Consider the following 9,947-nt stretch of genomic DNA (forward strand, 5'->3'; position numbering starts at 1 on the left):
TGTAGTACAACATCCTGGTACTCTTGGCATACTGCATCTGACATACTATGTATTGGGACATACTAAATCTTTTTTTGCCTACTAAATAGTATGGAAGTATGGGTATTGGAACGGGGCCCAGGCCGGCGAAAGAGACGAGGAAGGAGAGGCGGGGGGGGGACACCTCGCCATTCCGAAGTGTCGGCATTCCGATCATTGACTTCTATGCTTTCGGAGAGGCGGCCCTTTTTTATCTCCAAAAAATGTTTCGCCGAGAGGTTAGGTTAGGCTTAGGCGTGGGGGGTGGGAGAGGTTAGGTTTAGGGTTAGGGTCTGGGGGAGGGTTCTTTCGCAATGGCGAGGTTAGGGTTAGAAGTTTGTCGGAATGCCGGTATTTCGGAGTGCCGACATTTCGGAATGCCGAGGTGTCCCCGAGGCGGGGTGCGGAGACGGCTGCGACCAAGGCACACAAGGCCACCACTTCCATCTGTGATCCTCACAAACCTGCGCTCGATAAACAACAAAATTGAAGAGATCTGCGCTTGTACGAGGTACTGCGCAGATTTTCGGGAGGCATCGTTGTTGTGCTTCACGGAAACGTGGTTACATTCTGCGGTACCGGACTCCGCCAGTGAAATTGACGGGTTCACGTTGTTGAGAGCAGACAGAGAAACCAGCTCCTGTAAAAGCAGGGGCGGCGGGATCTGTGTGTACATTAATGATCGGTGGTGCCGTCAGTACACCGTGCAGGGCAGGTTTTGTGATAAAGACGTTGAGATCTTGTACCTGACTTTGAGACCTTTTTACTTGCCGAGGGAGTTTGGTTGCGTGCTGCTGTGGTGTACGCACCTCCCAGCAGCAAAGCCACACGAGCAGCAGCTACTGTTGCAGACTTTGTCCACACACTGCAACAACAAAATTCCAGAGGCTCCAGTAATCGTCGCGGGAGATATGAACCAATGCAAACTGGACATAACGATGCCAGGCTTCAGGCAGTATGTGAAGGGGGGGACGAGGAAGGATAAACTGCTGGACAAATGTTTTGTAACCATGGTGGGAGCGTATGCGTCAAGAATAAGACCACCAATAGCGAACTCTGATCATAACGTGGTCCATCTGGTGCCAACTTATAAACCCAAACTGAGAAAAGAGAAATAAACCAGAGAAAAAAACAATAAGGGTCTGGTCACCGGACAGTATAGAGGAGTTAAAGGAACACTCTGCCCATTTTCAACCAGCTTTGTATCATTAGAACATCAGTAGTATATCAGAAAACTGTAAACGGTTTTGAAGTCTGTCATTTAATTTGACAGTTATTGAGTGTTAAAGTGTGGACCAGTGACATCACTGGTCCACACTAACTCAAATTAATAACTCATTAACTCAAATCAACTCTCAATAACTGTCAAACTATTCATCATTCATCTAGTTTGACAGTTATTGAGAGTTGATTTGAGTTAATGAGTTATTAATTTGAGTTAGTGTGGACCAGTGATGTCACTGGTCCACACTTTAACACTCAATAACTGTCAAATTAAATGACAGACTTCAAAACCGTTTACAGTTTTCTGATATACTACTGTTCTAATGATACAAAGCTGGTTGGAAATGGGTGGAGTGTTCCTTTAAAAGCATGCTTAGACTGCACTATGTGGGAGGAGTTTCAGCAGGACTCCCTGGATGAGACTGTGACAGTGACAACAGACTACCGTACATAGAATTTTGTGTAGCCTACAGTCAGTAATACCATCTAAGGAGATAAAAATATATCCAAACAATAAGATGTATGTAACTAAGGATGTAAAGCATATAATGAATTTAAGGAGGATTGCCTTTAGGAATAAGGATATAAGGGAATTAAAGCGTTTAGAAAAAGATCTGAAGGAAAAATTACGAGACGCTAAACGGGCACATAAGTTACAGTTAGAAAAGGCTTTTGAATGTAAGAATACCAAACAGTTATGGGACACCATGAAAACCATGACAGGTATGTCAAGCACCAGGAAAGATTTGGTGACGGACAATGTAGAGGTTTTTGCTAACCAGCTAAATAGTTTCTTTGCAAGATTTGAAAAGGTGTGTACATGTGTAGGAAGGTGTGTGTGTGTGTGAATCAGGCAGGTGATGTTATAAATTCTGTCTCACTGTTACATTCTGAGAGAATTGACATTACTGAGGAGGAGGTGAGGAACACCTTTCAGCAGCTGAATGGGAGAAAAGCCACGGGACCTGATAACCTCACTGCCTTTATTTTGAAAACCTGTGCAGCTGAGCTGGCCCCTGTGTGGCAGCCTATTTTTCACTGTTCTATGGACTCCCATATAATTCCAACAAAGTGGAAGACGTCTTGTATAATACCGCTTCCAAAGAAAACATGTCCGAAATAACCTGGTGATTATGGCCCTCTGGCTTTGACTCCGATCATGATGAAGGTACTGGAGAAAATTGTGGTCGGGCAGCTTACCAAGTCCGTTGGAGGGAAATAGATAGACATCAGTTTGCGTACAAACAAAACCGTAGCACAGAAGATGCAGTGGAGCTTTGACACATCTCATCCTGCAGCATCTAGACAAGCCTAAAACTACAGCTAGGGCTTTATTTCTAGATTTTACATCGGCTTTTAATACGATCCAGCCAGGCCTTCTGCTGGCCAAAATGGTGCACCTGCAGGTCAATCCATATCTGATTCACTGGTATTATTCATTCCTCACAGACAGAGTAGCCTACAGCTAGTTAGAGTCAATCAGACTACATCTACTTCCATCTTCACTAACATTTACTACCTAAGTGTAAACCCATTCTTATTGGTACATGCTACAGGCCTCCTGATCAGAATAATTTCTATGAACTGATCGAGGAGGTATGTACAAAATATCATGACTTTATTGAATCAGAAGTTATTGTCATGGGAGATTTTAATACAGACATGTTAGGGAAGGACAATTCCGGTTTTAAATCATTTATGAATTTTTGTCGTATGTTTGACTTACAGCAGCTTATTCAGGAGCCCACTAGGGTCTGCTCTACTACGCAATCGGTTATTGATCTAATCGTTGTCTCGGATGCAATTAAGATTTCTAATAGTGGGGTCGTTCATTATGCCCTGAGTGACCACTCTATGACGTTCTGCACTAGGAGAGTCCAAAAATGCTTGTATAATACTCACAATACTATAAATATAAGATCTATGAAGTACTACAGTAAGGAGGCTTTCATTGAAAGTTTAGGTAGACAAAATTGGGCTCCAGTGCTTCAATGTGTCGAGGTTGACAAAGCTTGGAGCTTGTTTAAAACTGTGTTTATGGAGAACATTGATAAACTGGCCCCTAGAAAAAAGGTTAGAATAAAACATAGAACAGAGCCATGGATAAATTATGAAATTTTTAAATCAATTAAGGTGAGGAATTCACTATTTTTGGAGTTTAGGAAAACAAGGGATGAGATCATTTTTGAGTGTACAAGAAAGTTAGAAATGAAACAAAAAGGATGATTATGACAGCCAAGAAATCCTTCCTTAATGACAAAATAATGGAACACAGACACAACTCAAAAAAACTCTGGAAGATTCTGAATGAGCTGGGATACAGCAAAAGACTGAAAACCAAAACTACAAACTTGTGCCTTAACATCAATGGCAAAGTTACATCTGATAAAGCGGCAGTGGCAAATGATTTAAATTCATATTTTACAACCATTGCTAGTAAACTGGTAGACAATCTGCCCAGCCACTCTGGCACCTTTGGTCAAACTCATGTACAGAGGTTTTATGCAGATAAGGGAATTAAAGGACGGCTTTTCCGTGGGGAATATGAAGATATATTAAATCTCACGCCCCTAAGGAGTTTGAATCCGTTGACATTTTTGAAATTGGTTGTTCAGAGCCTGAGCAATCAACCATCTCTCACATATTTTTTGGCCTCTCCGACGCGTTTTACGTCAGAGAGGCCAAGTCCGCCTTGCGGAAGATGAGCACCTGTGAACTACAAGTGTTGTGGGGGTGTGCCGCCAAGGTCCCGCCTCTAGAGGTCCTCCACGCCCCTTCACAGGTCCTGAAGAAAAACAAAAGGCAGCCATCTTTTTTCACCGCATAGCCTAGGCTAGCTAATGTTAGCTCCCCATAGCTCCTTGCAAAGAACCATATCTCGGGAACGGAAGCACCTATAGACACGGGACTGGGGGCATTGGAAAGCTCGTCAAATTTTACATCTAGTAGAAGGTGCGTTGAAGTTACGAAATCAACGCTGAGCAATGTACCCTTTTTTACATGAAATAGTTACAACATCAGATGCTCAAAACTCCTAGGAAAATGCCTTAAAATGCATGAATTTTTTTTTATGAAGACATCTCCCGACATATATACTACCGTTTAAATTTGGTGCAATTTGGAGGCAAAAAAAAAAAATCTTCTACTAATGTTTTTATGTCGAAGCCTTCTTCTTCTTCTTTGAGTTTTATGGCGGTTGGCAAACATATATGTGCATTACCGCCACCTACTGGAGTTTGATATCAGCCAAATGCCTGAGGGTGGGCGTGGAATCGAAGGCCACGCGAGCCCTGTGCATTGTGGGAACTGTAGGATTTCGGCTCCCCGCACCCGCCCCCCCCCCCCCCCCCCCCCCCCCCCCCCCCCCCCCCCCAGCAGCTACAGACATACAGCAGGAGTGCTATGGAACCAGTTACCATCCTCTTGCAAAGAACTGGCCACTGAAAGAGGATTTAAGGCCTCCTTGAAAAAGTGGTTAGTGACTGCCTCTATCTGATAGACATTTATTAGGTGGGCTAGGCGGCGATGGGTATTTGCTTTCTGATGGTTTTTTATTTTTATTTACTGTAATAATTTGATCAACTCAAGATGTGGTGGAAGATAAATTTAATTTGATTGAGGATGCACTGGCAGGTGTTAATAGTGTGATATGTCTTGTGATTTGTTTGTATGTTTTGTTCATGGGCTATAAAGTAGCTCTCTGTCCTGGATGTTGCCTAATGTACCCCTCCCCACTCCTTCTCCCCTCTCTACCCCACCTCTCTCCCTATCCCCAGACTCCTCCCCTCTCTACCTCTCCCTATCCCCAGACTCCTCCCCTCTCTACCCTATCCCTCTCCCTATCCCCAGACTCCTCCCCTCTCTACCCCACCTCTCTCCCTATCCCCAGACTCCTCCACTCTCTACCCTACCCCTCTCCCTATCCCCAGACTCCTCCCCTCTCTACCCTACCCCTCTCCCTATCCCCAGACTCCTCCCCTCTCTACCCCACCCCGCTCCCTATCCCCAGAGGTCCACAATGGAAATAAGCCTTTTGGCTTTATTGTGTTTTTAACCTCGATGATTTTTTAATTGTATGTATTCTTGCTGGGCAAAGATGTATGCATATCTTTTTGTAAATTGTCAAATAAATCCAAACCCAAACCAATAGGCTCACCGCAGGGAAGCGTGAGCTCACCATTTCTTTTTACAATTTACACAGATGACTGTAGAGCTGTTGGACCAAACACATTCATACTCAAGTTTTCAGACGACACCACACTGTTGTCTTTGCTGGACACCAAAGACGACCCTAGTAACCATCAGGAGCCTACGGATAGTGTAGTACAGTGGTGTGAGGAAAATGCACTCATTATCAATGCAGGAAAAACAAAAGAAATTATTTTCGGTGCAAAGGAGAGCGAGTATCCTCCTCCAGTCACCATCCAAAACTTGCAAATTGAACAGGTCTCTGCGTACAAATATCTCTGCATCCAAATTGACACTGCATTGTCCTGGAGTGCACATATCGATTATATCTGTAAGAAGGTGCAACAACGCATTTATTTTTTAAGAAGGCTCAGGCATGGCCGTAACTAGCTATGGCCTAGCTAACCCTACACTAGCTATTTTTTTTTTTTTTTTTTGCAGGCCAGACCAGGCCAGGCCACTCACTGAACAGCAGGCCAGGCGCCGCCTACTGGTTTACTAGTGGTTTTATTACTTTATTCAGGTTTAAAGTGGGTGCATCTCATTGTAATCATGCATGATGCCAATTGCCAAGCTCCCGAAGTCAGGTATGCAGGTGGCTATATGCATGGTTTCAGTTTCATGACCCAATAAGTAACAAAAAGAGGTGGTGTAAAGTTAAAAACAACATAATATATTTTATTTTATTTTTCAATCGTTCCTATCAGGAATAAATAAATGTCCCTCTGTATGTTTTTTTTATTATCGATGATGACTTTGTGTGTTGTGTACGGCTTGGGTTGTGTACCTGTGTTTGTAGGTGTCATTTTGATATGAATTTGGCTAAAACAGTTTGTGTTTGTTAGTTACAATTATGTTGACAGGAGAGCTGAGCAGGTGGTGACATGAAAGAGAATATACTGAATAATGACATCACAACAGTATAATCCTAATGTTGATTTAAAATGATATATTACTCTAAATATGGCTAAAAAAGGGGGGGGAAAAAACTCAAAAAATCTTCGGCGGCGCCCGTGCTCCCCTTGCTGGACCTCCCCTATTTCGGAACCCTGGTTACGGCCCTGGGCTCAGGTCCTTTGGAGCGAACAAAAAGATTTTGCTGCTTTTCTTTCAATCAATTGTGCAGTGTAATGCTGTATGGGAGTAGTGCTTGGTATAGCTGTTTGTCTGTGCAGCTTAAAGCTAGACTGGGCAGGTTAGTCCGTATTTGCTCAAAAATTGTAGGACAAACACTGGAAACAAGCTTTCAGGAAGCCCACAGACGTAGAATCTTGTCTCTAGCACGTAGGATAATATCTGACCTAGGGATGCACGATATATCGGCAATCATATCGGTATCGGCCGATGTTAGTCATTTTTTAACATATCGGTCATATCGGTATCGGTCAGATGTTGCAATGTTAATATCGGTTATCATTATCAGCCAAATTCTTCACATTGATATGAAATAATGCAGTAAATCTATGATTTATGGGCTTTTCCAAAGGCTTTGCAAATAAAGAAATGCATAACTTTTTCAAATTCAGTGTTAATATGTGTTTTTCAGTATGTACAAAATGTGATGATCATAAAAATGTGGTTTTATACAGAGCATATCGACATCTGTAAATATCGGTTATCGGCCATAACAGCAATGTTAATATCGGTTATCGGCATCGGCCAAAAATTTCATATCGGTGCATCCCTAATCTGACCCAACGCACATTCTTTTTAATCAATTTGAGCTGTTGCCTTCAAATAGAAGATTCAGAGTCCCACGGGCTCGCTTAAACAGACTGAGGAACTCATTTGTGCCCCAGGCTGTCAAACTGTTGAATCAGGCTAGAGCAGTGGTTCCCAACCTTTTCCAACTCAGGGCCCACTTTTATGTCTCAAAAATGTTCGCGGCCCACCTCCGACCCCATAAATACAAAGGCCATATAATGCGTTCTCAGAGCACTTTTTTATTGAAAATTGAACATAAAGGACTGAACTGAATACAGGAGAAACATGTTGGAAGCTCCACAGTCACTAACACAGCACCTGTAACATGTTGCAACACCTTCAGTATTACAGTTTTCAAGGAGCTGTCCACACACACACACACACACACACATGCACACACACACACACACACACACACACACACACACACACACACACACACACCAATCATTCAAGGAGCTGTCCATCAGCACCACACAGATGTCAGAAATGACAAGCAAGGGGCTGTATGTAACAGGCTAATTAACAAATGATTAATAAATAACGGTATCCTTCAACAATGGAAAAATGCATTCTCATAACAATTTGACATCCAATATCAGATCCAAACAAAATCCAAATATCAGAAGAAAGCCCATTAAATCGATAGGGTTACAAATAAACACAAACCCAATATAAAAATGATGTAAAGATGAAACTTCAATTCAAGCAAAAGCAATAACATCAAAGAAACAAAAATCATACTTTTTCAAGTATGATTTTTCAAAATCTTTCAAAAAAAAATTGATTTTTTTTTTTTTTTTTTTTTTTTTTTCAAAAATCATACTTTTTTGGAAATGATTTGGCGGCCCACTTGCAATACCTTCGCGGCCCACCAGGGGGCCGCGGACCACAGGTTGGGAATCACTGGGCTAGAGGCTCTAGATAGGGACTAGATAGGGGCTGCAGCCACTTTCCTTATTCTTGTCTTTTGTTATTGTTTTGTTTTGTCTACTATGCACTTTGAGGATGGTGTTGGTTGTCGTTTTGCACTATTGTATGTATAAATGAGAAACAAGTGTCTGTGGATGCAAGACAATTTTCGGACTCTGTCTGACAATAAAGTAATATCTTATCTTATCTTATCTTATCTTATTTACTATTCACCTTATTTGGGCTGTGGTATACCTTAGTATATCTTGTTTTGGTGACGCCTAGTGGACATTTCCTGCAGTGCATTTATTTCAGAATTTATTTTTATTTGTATTTTCTCTATTGGTTAAGCTTGGTCACATGGCTTAGAGCACATGTTTCAATCCAGGAAGCTCATCCAGGCAATTACTCACTTAAGAAAGCAGCTGGTTTAAAAGGCAAATTGTTTGTCCTTTACCGATTGTTGCCCTGGAAAAGGCTTTGCTTGTAAGTTTGCCTTTTATTTCTTTCATAACTACACTATATAATGTATATGCTTGATGTGAATGTTATTTTGAGTGTAAATGTTTCTACACTGCATTCATAGGCTACATTACTGTGCTACATGTTAAAGGTTATTAGTGATAACTGCAAATGCTTGTGATAGCTACAGACAATAATGATGGTTATTAGCAGATGTTAAAGGAAATATAACGGCATCATTTTTTGGACACATGTTAATTGTGTTTATTTCCAGTTTTACAAAACAAAAATGGCAACTATGTTTCTGAAGACAACAACAAACAGTTTAACTTTACTTCTTAGTTACTTTAGCGTCTGAGGATTCATTGACTTGTCATCAGTGTATCTGTTGAAGTTGCGCCCTTCTTACGCACAACGGGAACAGAAACAGAATAGTAAAAAAGCAAAGCCTTTCATACCCAGTCATCACCATCGTCTTGAGACGTCTTAAGATGTCTTAGTGACCAAAACCAAAATGTCTTGAGACATTTTGTATGGTCAAGATGTCTCAAGACATCTTGAGACTTAAACTGAAGATATGCAGTCATGTCTTAAGACATGAAAGTGCACGTCTTGAGACATAAGAGACAGATGTTCTGCGTCTTGAAGACATTGAACATCTTAAGACACATTTTCTATGTCTTAAGACATGAAACTGAGGGAGGACCACCGCTTTGTTTTTCTCTATTCCCTGTGTCACACTTCTTTTTCAGTTAGTTTGGTAGGTCCCTTCAGTAGGACTCACAGCCTACACCTGGAAAACTACAATCCCCAGAAGGTGTTGCTTCTAGCTGAGTGTGCACAGGTGTTCTGCATATTGCTGATCATTAGAGCAGGAGTGACATGTTATTAGCCTGCCTGTCATTGTTTGTTCTGTATGCTCTGATGAAGGTCTTGCTGACCGAAAGCTCACAATAAATGTGAATTTTAGTGCAAATTTAAGTGTGCGCAAAGTCCTTCTTTCATTATGTCTTAAGACATAAGATTTTCCGTGTCTTCAAGACACTGCATATCTTAAGACATAACTTTGCCTTTTTTCAATTGGACTTATTTATATTGTAACACATTCCAAATATATGCATGCCATGACACCCCCACAGGCCCTTTTCACAGTAACTGTTTTGAGGTGGTGAAGTAGGAAGTAGAGCAGGTGTAACCAATAATATGAATGGAATGGAACCATCATTAATGGTATGGTTACACCTGCTTTACTTCCTGATGTATCACCTCAAAATGGTTGTTGTGAAAAGAGTCTATTGCTTTAGTGTGTGTGTGTGTGTGTGTGTGTGTGTGTGTGTGTGTGTGTGTGTGTGTGTGTGTGCGCCTGCCTGCCTGCCTGCCTACTCAAGACAGTTACAACAGCCTTTTGGAAGCATAGTTTGTACTGTGAAACTGCTAAA

Source organism: Poromitra crassiceps (assembly GCF_964638095.1).
Source record: "Poromitra crassiceps genome assembly, chromosome: 26".
NCBI lineage: Eukaryota > Metazoa > Chordata > Actinopteri > Beryciformes > Melamphaidae > Poromitra > Poromitra crassiceps.